Genomic DNA, 22501 nt, shown 5'->3' on the forward strand with positions numbered 1-22501 from the left:
GACGCATTTCTCAGATATAAAGAATCCAATTAGGGCCTAGTAAACACTGGATGCACATGTATTATTGTCACAGCTGTCTACGAAAGTCAATGTAATCATAGGCCTTTGGATCTATAGATCAATAGTGGCAAAAACATCTAGGAGCCACAGCCACATTAGGGGTTAGTTACTTTGTAGTGTGTTTTTCATTGTTGATTGTTTATGAACTGCAGATATGTCATGTATGTATTTCTTTGTCCTGAAATTTTAATTGCTGTATTGTCTAATTTTGCATATGAGATATTGATTTCAAGTATTTTTACTTTTCAAAGAACATTTCTTTGAAATTTTAATTGTCTTGTATTTTTACTGTTCAGATGTATGGTTTTTATTAAAAATAGATTGTAAACGACTTTATTTCTCTGTGGAAATTATTATTATGTTTCCCCTATAGCACAGTAAACTATAGGTGTCTGCTATTTAAATGTATAAGTGCAATGGTAATGGTACGTGAAGTCTATTAGCGCACTCCAGGGATTTCCCTCTGACTTGCTGTCATTCTGCCCTGTTCCCTGGTGTAAGTGGGGTACCCTCTCTTTTGAAATCTATTGCACACATCTACAAGCCCTTGATGCACAGCACATATAACGCTATCATGCAACTTATCTAGCAACTTATCTACTAAAATGTTGTTAATGCTTCCTTCCAGCAACGTTACGCATTAAAACATTCAGAAGATCAGACTTCACCCAGGTCAGGATTTCTTCAGTGTTCATAATCCCACCATGGGTCTCCAAGTCACAGTGGAAGATACGAAAAGGAGAAATGATCATAGATGGGCCCTTTTTTTATCTATGTTTTGTTTTAATAACTCCAAAACAGGATTTAACTATGAAAAAAAAATATATGTGTTTGCAACATTTGGTTTACCCAAATAATTGTCCTTAATGGAAATTTTAACATTTGTCCCATTACGAGGAAATATTTTCACAAACTCCTGGTCATCATCAAGATATTTAAAAGCTGATCAAACATTCTACAATGAAACGCCGCAATACCCAAATTATTTTTAGGTCACGCCCAGATACAGCATAAACTGTCTTGCCACCCACAGTTTTACCCAAAATTCACACTAATAAATACAAATGCACATAGAGAGCCCGCTTCCTCGTTTGGTCCGTTTAAGTGTCATAGTTTGCTACTGTACACCATGGGGCAAAGGGTCAGCCTACTTAGCAATGCTCCCTCTTCATTGTAAGTGACAGCATTCTGCTCTTATGAATATCCACCTAAAAAGTAGTTCACTTAACAGCCAGGCTGGTAAATCAATCTCCACTTGTACTACCTTATTTATTTTTGCAATGGTTCGTGATATTTTTGCAGTTTAATATTTGCAAACCTATTCAGAACACCTTTAATAATGGTGGCATTTTTATTTTTAACTTTTATTGCCTTCATTTGTCAAAAAAAGTTTTAAAGGTTAGGCTTGTCCTGGCTAGACCCAATGGCTTTTCGAATGCTTGTTCAGCATGGACATGGCACATACTACATAAGACATAAGACAGAAAAATTAGCCACCCACCCAGGAATAGAAACAATGGTATGAATTAACTGACAATCCAACTGGAACAAGCAGCAGAAGTTCATGCTTTATAAACAAACTGTTTAGAATATAATGAATTTATGCACATTGGACAAAGAAGCAATCCTTACGAAAATAAATCACGCTTATAGGCAAAACCAAAACAAGTATTGGCAAAGCCAATCGGTCTCGTGGACGGGGGACCTATTGGCTTTGTCAATCGGTGGGGGTGGCTAACGGGGGTAGTGAATAAACAGATAAGGTGGGGGGGGAGGTGGGGAGAAGACAGGGTTGAAAAAACAGGGAGCGTATTGGCAAAGCCAATTGGTCTCGTGGACGGGAGACCTATTGGCTTTGTCAATCGGTGGGGGTGGCTAACGGGGGTAGTGAATAAACAGATAAGGTGGGGGGGAGGTGGGGAGAAGACAGGGTTGAAAAAACAGGGAGCAAGTGGGGATAAGTAAAGCACCACATTTAGAATGCTTTGCCAGAATAAGCGGACTTGCGTGAAGTCCCTCTGCTTTAGAAGTACTTGTGACAGAGGCAGTCTTAAAGAGTCAAGTGTTCCACTGCACCATTACAGGAACTGGCTGCCACGCTGACACATGCTAAAGTAGCGAGCTACGCACAGAGAGCATGCACAAGCGCGATGCGCCGGGAGTTAGCCATGTCCCTCCTGTGAACAATACTCCCAGGCGCTCTGGTGGATCGAGTATTGTTAAGATCATAATGAGCGAAGGATTTTCACATCACATGCCAACATTATAAAAATAAAACTGCTTATAAAAAGTAAAAATCAAAATAAAAGTTAAAAAAATTGGCAAATGTGACGATCAGAGACAGAGCTCAGAAGCAGGGGGCGGGAGGGGGCGGGAAGGGGTAGAATCGGCTGCGTGGAGGAGGGGGCGGTGGCGGAATTCGGAGGAGGGGAGAGGGGAGTGAGTGGGTGTGAAGAGGAGTGGAGGGGAGGGAAGGGGAGTGGATAAGCGGACTTGCGTGCAGTCCCTCTGCTTTAGAAGTACTTGTGACAGAGGCAGTCTTAAAGAGTCAAGTGTTCCACTGCACCATTACAGGAACTGGCTGCCACGCTGACACATGCTAAAGTAGCGAGCTACGCACAGAGAGCATGCACAAGCGCGATGCGCCGGGAGTTAGCCATGTCCCTCCTGTGAACAATCCTCCCAGGCGCTCTGGTGGATCGAGTATTGTTAAGATCATAATGAGCGAAGGATTTTCACATCACATGCCAACATTATAAAAATAAAACTGCTTATAAAAAGTAAAAAGTTAAAAAAATTGGCAAATGTGACGATCAGAGACAGAGCTCAGAAGCAGGGGGCGGGAGGGGGCGGGAAGGGGTAGAATCGGCTGCGTGGAGGAGGGGGCGGCGGCGGAATTCGGAGGAGGGGAGAGGGGAGTGAGTGGGTGTGAAGAGGAGTGGAGGGGAGGGAAGGGGAGTGGAGTGGAGGGGTGGGGGCGCTGAGAAGGAGGAGGCCGGGGTGTGAGTGACAGTGGGAGCAACTCCGACGTGGCTGAGGGAAGAAACCGAGAAGGTCAGGAAGGTGGGTGCCGGCTCAATGCCGGACCAGATTCGGGGGCGTTTCCGAGGGCTTTTGGCTGACGTAGCGTGACGTAGCCAAAAGCCAAAAATTCTCGGGAACGCCCCCGAATCTGGTCCGGCATTGACGGACAGGCCCGTCTTCCAATGGCTAGCCTCCATTTATGGAGCTAGCCAATGAAAGACGGGGGCCGTTCCTTTCTCCCGTACTATTCTCATTAGGTTTTCGCCTGCACGAAAAAGATGCGCAGAGCGCATCTTTTCGCCAGGCAAAACCTAAAAAGGAGAGCTTGTGCCTATAGTCTGCCCAAGTGAAGCATTGGATGCAATGAGCCATCATCATTTGAGGCTGGTATTTAGGGACCAAATGATTCTATGACATCTGGGCACCAGAATGAGGTGATGATAGAATTATTATGATAGGGGTAAGGGGTTGAGTAAATGAGTAGTGGGAACATGCAAATCCAGGATATACGGCCACATGCACCAAAGTTAGCATTTGCGATTTCTTAATTGCGAAAATTAAGGAATCGCAATTAAGAAATCGCAAATTTCTATGCATCAAAAAATCGCATTTTTATTTGCGATTTCTAAAAATTCCTTAATTGTGATTCACAATTTGCGAATCGCAATTAAGGAATCCCTTCCCATTGATTCCTATGGGCCAAGAGGCCTATAGGAATGAAAGGGAAGGCATTCACAAATTGCGATTAGCATTTTGCGAATCGCAATTTGTGAATGCATTTTCAAGGGTGCAGAGGGGGGTCCAAAGGACCCCCCCCTGCACCCCTGAAATTTAACTTTAAGTGCAAGTTTCACACACACATGTCCCAAGGACATGTGTGTGTGTAACATGAAACTTTCAAAAATGCATTTTTGAAAGTTTTCGCAAATTAGCACAAAGGTCAACTTCATGCTAATTTACCGCTTCCTATTTGCAAATCCGCAAAATAAAAATGTTCATGCATTGCATTTAAGAAATCTCAAATTGCGATTTCTTAAATGCAATTGCAATTTTAGAAATCGCAACATGGTTGCGATTCCTAAAATTGCGAAAAGCATGATGCATCCCAAATTTGAGAATTGCATTCCCAAACTGCCGAAAATTGCGATTCGCACCGTTTGCGAATGCAATACTCAATTATGCATGTGGGCATAAGAGTGTTAGCACCAGAAAAGCTTGTGCAGGGAATTGGCTAGGACTCTCAAAATAGGCATACATGTATGTAATAAGTGCTGGCGATGAAAGGAGGCGCATAGTGCGCTCACAGCTTGCCAATCGCTAACTCCCCGCTGCGGCTCATACCATCCTTCCATTCCATAACACGAAAGAGGAGGCAGACACCCAGGTGTGCGTTCTACCAAGGCAGAGCTATTTAATCTATCAAAATCCAATCAAGGAATGGAAGGCAGTTACATATATCAGCGCTATGAAAAGCAACTAAGTGCATCACACAGACTGTCCAGTAAGTCACGCTTGAAAATATGCAGGATCAAAATATATTCCGCCATGACTCAGCAGTGGTACACAGTTCAATGTTGAGGGTCAACTCCCCCAGTTGCATGCTCCTACTAATGGTCGCATCTCGTACAGCAAAGCATCTTCTATTTACATCCCGAACAGGGGCAGGCTCGTGTGGCAACAATTTCCGTTCTCTATCAAGAGTCAGAGGAAAATAACGGCATCAACATTCACTTGCCCCCTAGACTAGGTGAGGGATGAAAAATGACATATACAAATTAATACAAATGTACACGAGAGAACTGCATAACGCACCGTGCCTGCCAGGGCCCTTGTGGCCTACCAGTGCTTAATTATAAAATATTAAGTGCCAGGGCTCTGACAAGGAGGATGCTGCAGCTTGTCCCACCCATCGCCCTTGCCATCGCTGCCAAAACAACTACTAACCATCTCTCATGTTAATTCGACAGTTCAGATTATTCCAGGCCCCCAAAGCTAAAGAAATGGCTGAGGAGGTAGGTATTAGCAATTTTAATGTATATTGTACTCCTAAACAACCCTTGTTCTGCTCATCTCGAAATTAGATGAGCAGCGCCACCATGTGGTAGATTGTTGTAAGTATTGTGTGGACAATTAGGTGCCGGTGCTGAGCACCAGAAACCAATTAAGTACCGGTGCTGAGCACCGGAAAGCTCGGGCTCAAATTAAGCGCTGGGCTTAACCAGTCTCAAAGCGAAGCCCTCATCAATCCCAGGCAACCCAGATTTAGTTCCTATATTCCCAATAGGCTCTACGCATTGGAATAACATAAACTATAGTTTTGACGTAGGACTTAGGTCGACTAGGTCTCTATTGAATATGTTAGACTTAATTGTGTGTGCCAGCTAGCTCAGAGGTCACTAGAAACTTTCTTGAATAGACAAGAAGGGATTAGCTTCTGACAACCATATAACATGACAACTTTGTTCCCCCTGAAATAAGGAATATATCTCCAGAGTCACGGAAACAATAGATGGCTATTTCACTCAGTCAATCATGCATGCTTCGTTTCACCAGAAGTGCAGAGAAATAGACAGACAGGCGTTTTCAATAAAAAGGTTATTTATTGAGCAGTCTGCTTTCTCATGCAAGAGAAGTGAATTGCTACAATCGTAATACTGGCTATGAAGTAAAGTGCGTAAAAGGAGTATTATGAAATAATACTGTAAAAGCATTTATATGGTTTCTAAGCCATTGTGAGGAAGAGCAGTCTGGAACCCCTGCAAAGGAACATTTCCCCATTATCTTTCCCCGTCTCCTCTCATGTATTTACAGAGCTGGCCCGAGGAGTGCTGGTCCTTTAAGGCGACGGACTTCCCAGGTCAGTCGATCGGGTCACGTGGGGAGGAGGTCTTCAAATCGGAGGCCGCCGGAGGAAGCGGGTGTTCTCTGGGACGAACAGACGAAGAACGCCAGGAGAAGACGCTTGCACAAACCTACCTGGTGAGCCCGTGGGTGAAAGCAGGGGACCTACAAGACTCAGCAACCGAGGAGAAGAACAGGAGCAGGTCGGAGCCAGCCGAAGAAACAGACGGGCAGCCAGACCCTACCTGGCAACGCGCAGATCCTAGCCACGGCCCTGGAGGGACGTGGCTCCACAAGGTACGGGGACGGTTTTCCTCGGTGTGGGGACGTGCATTAGAGGGCTCTAAAGGGGGAGTGAAAAGGGGAGACCAAGTCTCTGGCTCGTTCTCGGCGTAGTAGTAACGCAACTGCACGGCACGTAACACTGGTGACGGTATTTGGTGGCAATTCCCTACACTTCCCCTGACTCGCTGCGCCACTGTTGCGATAAACAAACAAGCCCCTTACTGGGATTTTCTTTCTTTTTGTTTCTTCCCTTATGGTACCGACGGGTGATGGCCGCCAAGCTTAAGATCCAGCTGAACTCCCACCTTCCATCATTGAGTTCAAGAGGAGTGGCTAAACCACACGACAACATCCAGAATTCCTGGCCCAGAATTCCGGGTTACTTTGCCTTTTGTCTTTTTCCTTTTGCCTTTTGACTTTTACTTTGGACCAAAGACTATAACGAACAAAAGTTTTGCTTGTTGTACCCTACTGACATTAAAATCCTTAATCAGAAACCTGCCTACCCTGGTCTGCTTCTCCACCGCGCCACACGTGGTGTCAGAAGTGAGATATAAGTCGCCTCTAAGATGGAAAACCTTATTCAGCAGTTAATTTGCGGCCAGGAAAAGCTGGAATGGGCGGTGGAAAAACAAATGTCTTCTGCCCAAGCAGACTGGGAACTTATGAAAGATGGCCTGGCAAATCACGCCGATCAGATGTTGAAAGTGGCTGATGATCGTAGGGATCTCACCACCCAATCGCAAATTCGTGCAGGTGCCGGTCCCAATGTCTCCCTCCAAATGTACGCCACTGGAGAGGATCCTGATGCCTTTCTTCTTAATTTTGAGAGGGCAGCAAGGGCCTCTGGATGGCCCGAAGCTAAGTGGCCTTTTTTCCTTGCCCCTCTCCTGACCGGAGAAGCCCAAGCTGCGTACCAAGTAGCCAACCCCAATGGCAACACCCCATACAAGGAAATTAAGGAACTTATCCTAGACCACATGGGTATGGACGCTGAGGCCTATAGAGTAAAATTCCGAAAAGAAAGAGGCACAACGTCCGACAATCCAAAAACCTTGTGCTTCAAGTTAAAGGCCGCTGCTGACAAGTGGCTAAAACCCCAGATACACTTTAAGGATGAGATCATGGCCATGATTTACTTGGAACAATATCTTGAGGCCCTACCGTATCCTATTCAGAGGTGGCTAAAACAACATCAGCAGCTTAGCCCGGAACAAGCCGTAGAGATGCCACAACCTTTTACAGAGCTCAACCTAGGGCGTCACCTTGGGACAATGACAAGACCTCAAAACCCGTGGGTGGTGTGGGTAAACAGGAAAAGAAACCAGTCAAACCGCCCCAGAAGGAGAGAAAACTAGACCATTCAAGTTAGAACCACCTCCTCTTCGTAACCCACAATGTTTTGAATGCGGCGAGTGGGGCCATATCGCTAGGAATTGTCCCAGGAAAAAAAACGCAAGAAGAGCCCATAGACATTGGATGTATACCTCGTTCCATTCTATACTCAGCAGAAATGGGTCCTAGCTTTCACGTAAGTGTACGGGTGGAGGGAACAACAGTGAAGGCTTTACTGGACTCCGGATGCAAGCAATCCGTAATTCTGCAGTCCTTAGTGACACCTTCCGAAGGGGTAATCAAGGGGACGGTACCCATAAGATGTGTCCATGGGGATGTGAGGGCCTACCCTTTGATAGGAATTCCAGTAACACTTCCTACAGGCAGACCTTAAACGTTAGGCTTGGAGTTGTCCCTACCCTACCAGAGCAGATGATAATAGGGCAGGACAACCCGTCCTTTCTGTTTCTGTTAAAGGAAAAACTACAGAAACGCCCTTTGCCCCCATCACCCTGTGCAACCCTCCTCACTCAAGCCCCATGGCTCCTGGATACCAGTTTCAGGTATGCACAAAAAAATGACCCAACCCCACGCCCAGCTTGGGAACAGGCAGAGCAGGCATCTCAGTCTTCCTCTAGTACTTATCCGTCCTTTCAAATAGAGAATGAATTATTATATAGGATAGGAAAGCAGGGATACACCCCTCAGTTGGTAGTACCTCAGGCATTTAGGGAGCAGGTCTTTTTCTTTGCTCATTCACACCTGTTGGCTGGACACAGAGGGGCACAAAAGACAATCCAAATGTTGTTACAACATTTCTATGGGCCTGGAATATTTTCCCATGTCACCAGGTTCTGTCAGGAATGTGAGGTCTGCCAGAAAAAGAATCCATATATACCCCCAGCGGTTCCCTTGCAGCCTCTCCCGGTTGAAGGTAACCCCTTTGGAAGAGTTGGTATGGACCTTATTGGACCCCTTCCACGCACAAAAAAAGGGCACGTGTATGCATTGGTAGTGGTGGATTGAGCTACTATATATCCAGAAGCCTTTCCTTTGAGAACCCCTACAACGCAGAATATTTCAGAAAAGCTGATGGAACTATTTTCCTGGGTTGGGTTCCCTAGGGAGATACTCACTGATCAGGGGACACCTTTTGTTTCAAAGCTAATGAATCAAATATGTAAGATACTAGACATTGCGAACATTAAGACTTCAGTCTACCATCCCCAAACGGATGGTCTATGCGAACGCTACAATGCCACTTTTAAACTAACCCTTAAGAAACTCTTATCTGTAGAGGGGAAGAGTGGGACATGTTGCTTCCATTAGCCTTACACGTGGTAAGGAGTCAGGTGCAGTCAAGCTTAGGCTGTTCCCCATTCCAACTACTGTATGGAAGGGAACCAAGGAGTCTCCTAGAGATTACTAAAGAAGTGTGGGAGCAAGAAAAGGAGGAAGAAACGAAGTCCTTTCTTGACTATACCAGAGCCCTGCGCTCCAAACTGCATAAACTAAGGGAGTTTGCTGATTCAAACCTAGAGAAAGCACAAACAAAACAATAAATACTGTACAATAGAGGAAAGAAGTGGAAACAGTTATCTGTTGGTGACTGGGTTTTGGTCCTTTTACCTACTGCTATAGGATAAACCAAGTCAGGGTGGCAAGGACCCTATAAGGTAACAGAAAAGGTTGGGCTAACGTCTTACAAGGTACAGGTTAACCCCCGAAAATGTCAACTATACCATATAAATCTTCTAAAGAAGTGGATAGGTCCTCCCCCTCAAGACGTACAACACGTCGAGGACCTCTCATCTTCCACGTCTACAGTAAAACAATTGGTCATTAATCCAGAATTAACCAAGGAACAGGAGGACACCCTTCAGAAAACACTAACCCCTTTTGAACCTGTCTTTTCTGATCTGCCAGGGAGAACTTCTCTAGCAGAGCATGCTATCAACACTGAGCCAGGGAAATTAGTGAAACAAAAGCCATATAGGATACCAGCTGCAAGGAGACAGGCTATAGAAAAGGAAGTAGAAAGCATGCTGGATCTAGGCGTTATCAAACCATCAAAAAGTAACTGGTTTTCCCCTATAGTATTGGTCCCAAAACCGGACGGATCTGTCCGCTTCTGCATAGATTTTCGTGCTATGAATGCCATCTCTAAGTGCGACTCATACCCCATCCCTAGGGTGGATGAACTTATAGAGAAACTAGGAGAGGCCCAGTTCATCACTACTCTTGACCTTACAAAAGGATATTGGCAGATACCACTCAACCCGGAGGACCAAGAAAAGACAGCCTTCGCTGCCCCCAGCGGCCTCTATGAGTTCACAGTCTTTCCCTTTGGGCTACATGGGGCCCCTGCCACTTTCCAATGACTAATGAACCAGGTGTTGCAAAGCCACCAGGAATATTCCTCGGCTTACCTGGATGACATAGTCATAGTCAGCCCTGACTGGGATACCCATCTGCAGCATTGTACCCAAGTAATCACGCCCTTCAAGATGCAGTTTTGCATATTAATGCAAAGAAATCAAAAGTTGAGTTTAGAAAGGTAAAATACCTGGGTTATCTTTTGATTAATGGAGTCATAGAGCCTCAGTCAGAGAAGGTGAAGGCTATCGTAGAAGCCCCCTTTCCGTCCACAAAAAAGGAAGTTCGGGCGTTCCTGGGGCTCCTTGGGTATTATAGGCGGTTCATACCTCAATACTCTGAACTAGCGACACCCTTGACTGATTTACTCCAAAAGAATGTCAAGAGCAGGGACCTTCACCAACCCACACCTGCGGCTAGGAAGGCTTTCCAAGACTTAAAAACAGCCATAACAACGGCTCCTGTTCTCTGCTCTCCCGATTTCACAAAACCCTTCTTACTACATACAGACGGATCCGAACATGGTCTGGGTGCCGTGTTGTCCCAAACTTCACCTGAAGGCATTGAACATCCTGTCCTTTTCATCAGTCGAAAACTGTTTCCTCAGGAGAAGAAATACCCTGTAATCGAGAATGAGTGCCTCGCCATCAAATGGGCAGTTGAGAAACTCTGATACTATCTAGAGGGCGCCCACTTCCTCCTCTTTACGGACCATGCCCCATTGCTGTGGATGAGTCGCAATAAGGGGAATAACCCGGCGTTCTCCGGTGGTTCCTCTCCTTACAGCCATACTCGTTTGAGGTAATCCATTGGAAAGGTACGGAGAATGCGAATGCTGACTTCCTTTCGCGTTTTCCATTGTTCCCCGATCGTGAACAAACTAGGGGAGGGGTGTGTGAGGAAGAGCAGTCTGGAACCCCTGCAAAGGAACATTTCCCCCATTATCTTTCCCCGTCTCCTCTCATGTATTTACAGAGCTGGCCCGAGGAGTGCTGGTCCTTTAAGGCGACGGACTTCCCAGGTCAGTCGATCGGGTCACGTGGGGAGGAGGTCTTCAAATCGGAGGCCGCCGGAGGAAGCGGGTGTTCTCTGGGACCAACAGACGAAGAACGCCAGGAGAAGACGCTTGCACAAACCTACCTGGTGAGCCCATGGGTGAAAGCAGGGGACCTACAAGACTCGGCAACCGAGGAGAAGAACCGGAGCGGGTCGGAGCCAGCCGAAGAAACAGACGGGCAGCCAGACCCTACCTGGCAGCGCGCAGACTCGAGCCACGGCCCTGGAGGGACGTGGCTCCACAAGGTACGGGGATGGTTTTCCTCGGTGTGGGGACACGCATTAGAGGGCTCTAAAGGGGGAGTGAAAAGGGGAGACCAAGTCTCTCGCTCGTTCTCGGCATAGTAGTAACGCGCACTGCACGGCACGTAACACTGGTGACGGTATTTAGTGGCAATTCCCTACACTTCCCCTGACTCACTGCGCCACTGTTGCGATAAACAAACAAGCCCTTACTGGGATTTTCTTTCTTTTTGTTTCTTCCCTTATGGTACCGACGGGTGACGGCCGCCAAGCTTAAGATCCAGCTGAACTCCCACCTTCCATCAGAGAGTTCAAGAGGAGTGGCTAAACCACACTACAACATCCAGAATTCCTTACCCAGAGATCCGGGTTACTTTGCCTTTTGCCTTTTTCCTTTTGCCTTTTGACTTTTACTTTGGACCAAAGACTATAACGAACAAAAGTTTTGCTTGTTGTACCCTACTGACATTAAAATCCTTAATCAGAAATCTGCCTACCCTGGTCTGCTTCTCCACCGCGCCACAGCCATAAGATACATAAAATAGATAAAATACATACAATGATAAATAATGACTAAAAGTACTCCACTGGTGCATCTAAAATACACCTACCCCGGTGTACCTAACCTAAGTCTAGTACAAGGGAAGAAGTAAGTGAGTTGTAGCTTGAGTTAAATAGTCTCTCCCAAGAATCTATCCAAGAATTCTCGAAGGGTCTATTCAGCTCCGTACCTTGGTTATAGAATGAAGGAGGTCTTGCATCTCTCTCTCAGGACTCGATCTCCCAGTAACCCACAAGGGTAGCAGGGAAACACTGGAGCTGGATTTCTCGGCAGAAGAAAAGACAGCGTCTCTCTCAGTGCGGCAACAGGGAGGGTCAGCTTCCTTCGGCACTCGCATACAGCAGGGCGTCGGGCAAGTATTAGTCGATCTGCTCCAAAACCACTGTGTCTTTGTTAGGGCAGATGTGGGCATATTTATACCTGGAAGGTGCCGAGTTTGACGTAAGGGTGGACATAATAACATCACTAAGAACTCGAAGTTCTTTACACACTCCTGGAGTTCTGGGACAAATCAATACTGAAGCAGGGGTAATTCCCATACTGCTGAAGGCTGGTTGTCTTCAAGAACTCGTTGTACTCTGGGAGCTTAGCGGAAGTAGCCATGCCGTATTTGGACTGCATTGGCTGTGTCTAAATATGGTTATGATTCTTATGCCTATATAAGGATATGATAAGTTATATCTATATAAGGGCATGAATCGGGAAAATTACACTAGAGCCCTAGATACGTTACAACACCCACTCCACGTAGAATGTCCATCTTTACTAAATACTAAGCAGTTATAACATTTCTAAGCATGTGTTTACAATCCCACCGCAAAAATATATAAAATGCATATGAAATGGTTTGTACACGAAAAATGAGTATTGTACTGTACGTTTTCTAAGCAGTGGTATCATTCAAATAATGCATATAGTTTTTACATTTGAAATGCTGGCTGAATGATTCACAAAATTTACATTTATGAAATGGCTCTTAATACAGAAGAGAAGGTCGAGACCATTTCATCACAGATTTATATAATACTGTACATGTGCTAGAGGCTAAGTTTAAATATTGTCTCTAGGTATCAAAAATAGAAATCTTGTTCTCTAAGAATAGTTCTACATTAAGCAGATTACTCTGTGCCAAAAAAGGGGAAAATATTTTGGTATGGAGAAAAATAATTTTGTTGTAGTAAAAAATAGTTCAAAATTTTTAGAAGTTCTGTTTATCAAAACTGAAGGCCGAATTCAAAGTTCAGGGAACGCTGGGTGCTCGTTTCTCAAGAGTTATTCTCGTTGGTAGGATAAAATATTAACTCAGATAGGCTGGCAAAGAATTCGTCTACCACAGTAGGTGAAAGTTGGGCCATTTCCGAAAAAGTGGAAATAGTGCATATGTGAGATGCATTACCGTCAGCGTTATCTGGATCAGAAATGTTCACAGAAGGTTGTACCTGTGTGCCGCTTTCATCTCGTACCTCACCGCCACCTAGTCGTAATGGTGAGGTCTCAATGAATGCCGTCATCAGAATTGGTAGCCGATGGGGACAACACGTTGCATGAGCCGTTACCGAACCAAGCAAAGTATCGACATCCATAGGTACTGCTGATGGAAGTGAGAGACAGATGTCTAACACGCATTCTTCTCCGCAGAGCAGGCATCGTAGAACAGGTAAGATGCCATCTTGCTAGATTGGTCTGAATGATAGAAACCATGTGGTATTCAGATCTCTTAGACGAGCTTAGCCGACAACCTGTGTTATACTATTTCGGTACCGCAGTGCCTGGATCGCTTGTTCCATGGTAACCTGGGTATTGCTGGTGACTGGACTTGCCATATCGGAGCAGAAGAAACAAAAATAGAATTCCTGCTACGAGTCCCAAAATGAGAGGCAGGCCGCCGAACACAGAGTGCACGAAATTTGGAAAAATGCTCAAGACTGCTTCAAAGGGTGCTAACAGTCCCGAAAAAAGTGTCTTAAATACATGTGCGATGCCACTGGTATCTGACATGTTTAAAACTTGACCTAACATTTCTACGAAATGTACGGGGCAGCTTGTTGATAATAATGTATGTATCCCTGCCGAGGTCCTTGCAACTTGCAGATCATACTTTTCTTTAGACGAGGTCAAAGGCACAGTTTTTTGTAAAAGAATGGCTTTCATTCTGCTTAATGTATCGATTCGAATAGAAGAGATATTCAATGAAGGCCAAATTGTTGCCTCCTTGTCTGGTTTGCTGTTTGGATATAATACTTGCATTCAACAAGTGACCCTGGATGTAACACTGACGAGATAGGGCGTTCCTGGCAACATGCCACAACAGCTGTGGTCACTTAATATAACGTACCTATCGTTGGAAAGTTGCCTGAAAACAGGTTCTATTTGTGTTGCTAGAGTGCCGTGCAAGTGGCAAGAAAGATCATTAGATGAACCCTCACAGGCTCCATGTAAATTAATTTCTTGACACAGAAGTGTACCACTTAGTGATTTTTCACAATTTTTTCCACTAAGAAAGATTTTTCATAATTTTTTCCACTAAGAAATACCTCTTTGTTATCCCCACTCCAACATCTATGTGTATAAGATAAATTTCAGGTCGACTTAATGTATCCTTTATCCAACCTGTCATACAGGCCCGCTGGTATATGCTGTAGGCAGTATTGAAACTGGAATCTCGTTATTGGTATTGTTATGGTACCATGTATTATCCATTCAATGACAGGCCTCTCGGAAAACTGTTAATGGTAATCTTTCTAGTTTTTCAATGCTCAGCACCGTATAGTCTGCTCCTTTTTGTGCCAAAGAGATTTGTTTATCAGTAAGGTTAAAGATAGAAAATAATGACGTTGTGTTGATTAGACGCCAAGGCACATAGCCTGAATGCAGATTTTGTAACGTCCAGCCTAACTGTACAATAGAACGTAATTGGGATGGGCCATGTTGTAACATTAGTATATCCTGTTCTATTATATCAATAGCAGATGATACAATGCTGTCCAAAGAATAAATTCTGGAGGACAGAGTCGTTAACCCATTGTCCACTACAGACAGTGTTTTTTTCCAAATTAATACGATCAATTTCTCGTATTTTTTCAGCAGTTTCAATTTGCCTCACTTTCCAAGCTTCGTTGTAAGCAGCATATATACCGGCGTATATGAAACGTTATTGACGCTGTTTGCGAGGTCCCAATAAGAAATCTCGCAAGTCAGCACCTTCTTTAAGTAAAGTCAAGTGTTGCTTAATTTCAGGTAGTGTGGATTTCTGTAGCCATTCGAAGCATAGTTTTCCTACACTGTATGTTGTTATTATCCCTGGATGATGTCTCTGGGAATATCTTGGGTCTGGCCTGTTATGTTTGATCCCCTGTGTTTTGTCCAGGAATCTATCTTGACAGTTACTAGTGTCTGTGGGCCAGATCAACCATTTTTTCCAATCAGGATTAGTTCTGTTTTGGTTTAAAATATGGGACACGTCTAACCCCTCATCTGTAGTGCTATTTCTATCAGGCATAGGCTTTGGTATAGACGGTTTGTTTCAATCTTTTATCTTAGCTAGACCAAGACAGGTTGTTTGTTGAATGGTGTCATTCAGGAACATTATTTGTTCTGGGATCATGTAGGCTCTGAATAATGATTCTAATCCCTGTACTTGCCAATCTTTTGAACCCCAGATTGTTTTTGTTTCAATGTTGTCTTTCCAGAATTCAAAACCAAATGTAGACAGTTTTTCATAAAATTTAGCAGATTAAATCAGTTTTGTATTGGTTAACATATTTTTCATTCCTGTCTTATTCATATTTTTGAAATAAAACATTTCTGGATCTGTGACATTAAACCCTGAGAAGTATGAAAATTTCTCATAAAATGTTTTCGAGCTGCATTTTGGCGGTGTTGGACAATGTTCCCATTGATTATAAGTTCAAACATTTCTAGGTTTTGCAGATTTATGCAAATAGTGGTGCCCAAAATGATTAAAGCAATACATTTCTTCATAATCAGATGAACCTTCTAAATAATCGTGATTTGTTAATTTTGTTGACATTTCTAAATCAGACCTCATATTATTAATAGTCTCAAAGTCCCAATCATCAGAGAAACTGCTTGGCGAGACAAAGTCACTTAATGAAACCTTGAACTGATGTGGATACTTCAAGAGTTCAACTGGGCCATAGATGTCATAATCAGTAGCGTCCCATGCTACACCACCAGGTATAGGAATGGCTGTGATGTTTACTGATGACAGGTCTTCCGGGTTTCCAACTCGGACCTACCGCTGCGAGCCCATCGTAGTACATGCCCGTTCTTGGTGACGGAATTATATCCCCCTGAAGAAGTGCCACCTTGGCACGAATTGCATTGGGATTTCCATGTCATCTTATGTTGATCATTTGCTATGAATTACGATGGATTTTTGATCAGAAGTTGAATCATATGAAGAAATATGTACTAATGAATATCGTTTGTTGGACCTATTCAAAAACACTTGGATGAATAAATATTCATGAAATTCTTGAAAATATGTTCATCTAATTCAAGTTAACCTAGGGCCACGCACCATACAGTGCATCTACAGTGCTCAGGGCAGTTCTTACCTGTCGTAAGACTTCCCCTTTTTTCTAATTTGCTGTTACACCTGTTTGGAACCAGTAGGTGTTTCCCTGAGCGCCTATAAGACTTTTTACCTTGAGACTATCTATTTAACTTGCTTGCTTACCAAGGAGTGCCACGGTTACCTACTTTTGTATAGGTCTCTTTTTTCAACATGAGATGACTTGTGTGGAGGTGGGTGGCTTGAGCGCCGATGGTAGAGGTCGCCTGAGCGCTCGGCTCCGCGATTGAGCCACCATTAATCCTGATCCCCGGGCGACACGGGCACCCCGACCCCCAGATCATTGAGTGCTGTGGGTGCTGAACCGGGGGGCGACTTTGGAGTCCTGCAGCGGGGTCCGATAGAGGTGAACGAGATCCCATGGGGCGAGCGGCGCGGAGCTCAAGATGGCGCCCGCTCCATCTCCGAGGTCCTGAAGCGGCCCGCGGACCCAGGGGGACCTGCGACTCCGGCGACGCCCTCTCCTTCCTTCCCCTTCTGGAGGAACGCCGCCACTGCCGACTGCCTGAGCGCCTGGAGACAACTGTGAACTTTCCAAACGTCGTCTATTGGGACCGCCACTCCGCCGAGCCCTGAACACGCCACGAGGCCACGGAAGAAAGGGGAGCGGCTTGACACCTCGTCCTACTCGAGACGACACCGACCTCCACCATCTTGGTCCTTGAACTCGGCAGCGGGTGGGTCCACTTGAACCACACTGGAAGAGTTCTGAGACCAGCCCGGATACTGGGGGGCAGTGAGAGTGGCTGGGCGAAGCTCGGCCTAGTCACAGTATTCACGTAGGCTGAACCTGGTGGTCGATAAGGCCTGCAATTGGTGACGAAGGTGACGGTGTCTTGAGGAGATCGAAGACCCCGGCTGTGCACCACTGTCCGGCGGGGGAGAAGGCCCGTTTGCTGCCCGCGCCACGTGGCATCAACGATGGACGCCATTGCTGCCTGATCCCGGCGACCTCGCAGAGCCTGCGAAGACCCACTAACAGTTATCACTGACTTCCTATACTCTCCGCGGTCGGATGAACCCTCTTGGGCGAGCACCCAGTTCCGTGCGCCTGGCTCATGAGCAGTCGTGACATCTCCTGCCACCACACTGGAGACCGATTGGCGGCCCACATAGACACGGGTCCATCAACGGGAGCCGAAGGCATTCCGATTGATCCTCCCTTGACTGGGTGACCACCGGGTCCACCGCTGGAGGCCACGGCCGCCATGGTGAAGCCAAAGAGTACTAAGGGTGGCACTCAGGCCACCTCAGACGTGGAGGCGCCTGATAAAGAAGATCGATTGGATCCGGAGATGTCGGGGCGCGCACACCTCCAGCAACAATTCGACAGGATTCTGGCGGCGATAACCGATACGCGGTCGGCCCTCCAACAAGACATTGCCCAGGTCGCAATGAGCTTGGGCTTGCTCAGGGCGGACCACGGTAAGCTCTCGGACAGAGTCAAGGAAGTGGAGAGCTCGTGGGAATCTTAGAACCGGCGCAAAAAACTTTAGCTGCCGCCATGAAGGACACTCTGACTCGCATAGATGCTCTGGAGAGAAGAGCAGAGGACGCGGAGGGGCGCAATAGAAGGAACAACATCCGTGTGGTGGGCCTGCCGGAAAAAATCGAAGTTGGTGACATGGTGGCCTACTTGGAGGACTGGCTCAGAACTGTGGTGGCACCAGAGTGGCTTTCCTCCTTTTACACCCTAGAACGAGCGCACAGGGTGCCGTCTAGGCCGCAGCAACTAGGCCGACCCCCACGTCCGGTGGTGGCACGGCAACTACATTTCCGCGACAGAGATTTGCTTCTCAATGCCGCCAGACAAAATGGACCGTACCAGGTGGCAAATAGTAGGGTGAACATTTTTCCGGATTACACTTATGAGACCCAGCGGAGGCGAGCCTCCTTCTTAGCGATCAAACGAGAACTGAGAAGTGAGAGCATCCAGTATTCTCTGCTATTTCCGGCAAGGCTCCGCATCATCCTGGACGGCACGACCTAATTCTTCGATACCCCAGATGACGCGTGCAGATGGCTTGAACTATACAGAGCTGGTAAGGATGGCCCTGGGTCCTCCTTCTCGACTACCTTGGAGGTAGGCCTACAGTGGAGGTCTAAGAGGATCCGGAATCGCCGAGGCAGACTTGGCCGGCCCTAGACGGTTGAGACTACAGCGGAACGGCGGGGGGTGCTGGAGATGGTATCCAGTATGTCAGGCTCCCAAGGTGGACCCATAATTGAAGACTCGGAGCCTGGCGGAGGTGGGGGCCACACGGACACGGAGGACTCTGAGACTGATAGTGTGAACCTCCCTGTGATAACCCCAGAGACAGCAGAGGGTCTGCTTGATGGTCAAGGGTGATTTCGGGTGAGCCGGTTTCAACGGAGGGGGAGGCGGCCGAGGGGGGGATGAATCTTTGTGGGACCTGCTGGGTGACTGGATGTGGGGTGGGTTGGGGTCAAGCCCATTTTCAGTCCTCATAACTCAGGGCTCGATCGCACTTCGGTAGCTTTGAGGTGCGGAGACCCCCTATCGACGCTCGACCCCCACTTTGCCCTTAAGGCACACCTGCGGTGGCTACCGACAGGATAGTTTCGGGTTCTTTTGTGGGTGCAGTTTGGATGGGAACTAGATGGTACCATTTGGGACCTGTTCTGGGGAAGGTGGGGTGGTTGTGCTCGGGGGTTGTTTTGTTGTTGTTAGGGGGAGGTAGGCCATCGGTGCGGGGCATTCACTGTGTTTACCAGTACTTGAGCATTGCTGGGGGAGACTTGGAGAGATACCATGGGACAATGGCTGATCTATCCACTCTGAAGTGCATGACCTGGAATGTGCGCGGGCTGATTTCCATGTCCAGGCGACATAAGGTCCACGCTTACCTGGTGCGTAGGGGAGTGCAGATTGCGCTTCTACAAGAGACACACCTTACAAAGACAGAGGGATTAGCGCTGCAGCGTAGGTGGAGAGGGCAGTTATACAACACCACATGCTCAGCTTATGCTAGGGGAATGTTGATCTGGGTGCGGGCCGGGGTTCCCCTGCAGGTAACTAAACACACTGTGGATCCGGAGGGGAGGTTGGTGACCATAGCTGGCAAACTGGGGGGAAAGGATCTGAACATTTGCAGCATTTATGCCCCCAACGTGGACCAGCTGGCCTTTTTTGCGGCGTTGTCGGACTCTCTGGCCCACTACGTATCGGGGCCTCTTTTGATCGGGGGTGATTTCAACTCGGTGGTGAATGTTGATCTCGACAGATCTCACCCTCCCCTTCCGGACTCACCAACCCACCGGGTAGCAAAGGGTAGACTGGAATGGCAAACTAAATGGGGACTCACGGACATCTGGCGAGCCCAACACCCACATGCCCGAGACTACTCCCACTTCTCCGGCATGCCCGAACTACATGTGCGATTGGATGGGTTCTTGGGATCGGCAGAACTAGCGTCCGTGACCGCGAGGTCCGAGTATTTAGCAAGGACTATCTCCGACCACAACCCTCTACTGGCCGACTTTGGGTGGCTCCCGGGTACCCCCTGTGTTCCGACTTGGAGGCTACGCCCCAAGCTACTAGAAGATCTGGTGTCCCGAAGTGAACTGGAAGACAGAATCGCCGCGTACTTCACAGAGAACCAGGGTACGACTGGTGCAAGGGCCACAGAATGGGATGCATTTAAAGTGGTAGTTAGGGGATATTGCATAACGAAGAAGGTGGGGATGCGACGGGTCCTTCTCGAGGACCTTGGTAAAGCTGATCGGAAACTCCGTGAGGTGGAGCTTCTCCGTCCCAGCCACCCGGAGCTTCAACAACAGACTGCGGCGTCGAAGGAGGCTGTAGCTGTTGAAGTTGAACGGCTACGTAGCTTCGACTACAAGGCTTATCTGACCAGGTCGCTCGCTGAGGGTGATAAATCGGGAGCGCTCCTAGCTTGGCTGGCTAACCCTATGAGGCGCACCTCTCCCACGGTAGCTAGGCGGGATGCGGAGGGCATAGAGGTTTATACCCAACCCGAAATCCTTAGCTGTTTCCTGAGCTACTATGAAGAATTGTACCGAAGTAGGATGTCACCGGACACTACCCCCATTGATGACTTCTTGCAGGACTTACCTATCCCCGCTCTGGAGCCTGAACAGGTGAAGGAATTGGGGAGAGACGTGGAGCTGGGGGAGATCCGCAGCGCCATAAAAAAGATGGCACGGAACAAAACCCCAGGCCTCGACGGACTTCCAGTGGAGTTCTACTCCACCTACATTGACCTCCTGGCCCCGCGGCTTTTGATAGTCTACAGGGAGGCGAAGCATCTGGGACGCCTTCCGGGTTCAATGCGTGAGGGGTGGTCCCCTTGCTCAAACCCGATAAGGAGAGCAACGACCCAGCGTCTTACAGGCCGCTCTCGATGCTCATGGTTGATTATAAGATTTTAAGCAGCATTCTGGCCTCAAGATTGCTGGGTCACATGGGCTCCCTAGTGCATAAAGACCAGGCGGGATTCATCCCCAAGCGCAATACTACGATGAACATCCACCGTTTGCTCCGCCTGCTGGAGGAGGCCCAGGACGAGGCCCCCCAACCCATGATCCTCTCGATTGACCTGGAGAAGGCTTTTGAAAGCTTAGAGTGGGAATACCTCCATAGAGTGCTTGGTTGCTTTGGGCTGGGGGAGGGGTTCCTGCGTTGGACTGCGGTGCTATATGCCTCGGCAATGGCTAGGGTTTATGAGGTACACTGACTCTGGTGTCTGCAGTTACCACTTGAATGTATTCATTCGTGTCCACTGTCTCCAGAAGATTCATCAGGATCTTGCGAGCTATGGTTACTTCTGCTGCGCTGTCTAGCACTGTTTGGGCCCACTCCCCGTTCTTGAGTTGTGTCCTCAGGATCCTCTGCATGTTTTATCTTTATGCTTGCTACCTTTTTTGGAAATTGAGATTTTTTACTTTGGTGAGCGGGTTCCTTGTCTTTGGACTTGACGCGCTCCTCTTTATGTTCTGACCGTCCTCTTCTTTCCGATTTCTGCAGGGAAGTCTGAGAAGATCGAGAGGGACGTGTACAAATATCTTGATATCTGTCAGGTTTTTTCAGATTATCCCTATTTCTGAGGTTATATCTTTTCTCAGAGGGCTCCCATTGTGGAGACCTACCCCACCGGTCTGGAGATCTATCTCTCCATTTGGGAGACCTTCCTCTGGACTGAAACTATTTTTCTCTGGGAGAGGTCTGTTTATTACCTTCCCACTTCTGTTTAGGAGTTATTAAATTATTCTTAATGAAAGTTTTTTCAGGATTTTCTGTTAGTTGTGGTTTTAGTGGTTTCCCACCCAAACTATCTCTACCTAATTCTTCATAGGATTTTTCAATTATTCTGGCAAGTTCAAAAGGCTGATCTGCTGTTTCTGTTTCGTTTCATTTTTGGCGGATCGCCACAGATGCTGCTTCTCCTTTTATGTTGGCTAGTAGTATAGCCGAGACTTGCTTAAAGTCTTTCACTAATTTCATACCTAGATTAAAAGCAGGCTCTGGACCGTAATCATTTAAAATCTGTCTTAGTATGTCTGGTATAACCGCCATAGAGGGACCACCATGCGTTTTTGTGTAGATTGAAGAAAAGACTGTTCCCCAAGTGTCACAATCTTCCACATGTGGTGCGATCCCCATTGGTAAACAGATTGTCAGAATTCTGTGTTTTTCATGAGGTGTACTATCAGGGAATACTGCCTCTATTTGAGTAATCTTTTGAGCCAGCCAGAACGGAATTTGTTCCCGTTTTGCAGGTAATTTACCAATGACTGATTGTATAGTCTGTGGTGTAATTTTATTTGTGTTCCCCTGGTGAGGGGTGTGCTGTGGAACTTTTATTGCTGGTTGGACTGTTAAAGTCTGCATGACATATTGGAATAATTGTCTATGTATTTTAATTAATTGTTTTAATTGAACTAATAGTTCTCTGTCTGACATTTCTTCAATGTCAGAATGTGGTGTATAGCTGGCTAGAACCGGCCATGTGGCTCCTGGTCTACCTAGTGGACCGAGCCTGGTAAAGTGATTTTGATGTTTTAGGGCGCCATTAAACCAGAGCTGATGCTCCTGGTAAGTTAGTGGAATTTCAAAGTCCTCACAAGGAACGTATTCCGCT

This window comes from Lissotriton vulgaris, chromosome 6 (genome assembly GCF_964263255.1).
Source record: "Lissotriton vulgaris chromosome 6, aLisVul1.2, whole genome shotgun sequence".
NCBI classification, from domain to species: Eukaryota; Metazoa; Chordata; class Amphibia; order Caudata; family Salamandridae; genus Lissotriton; species Lissotriton vulgaris.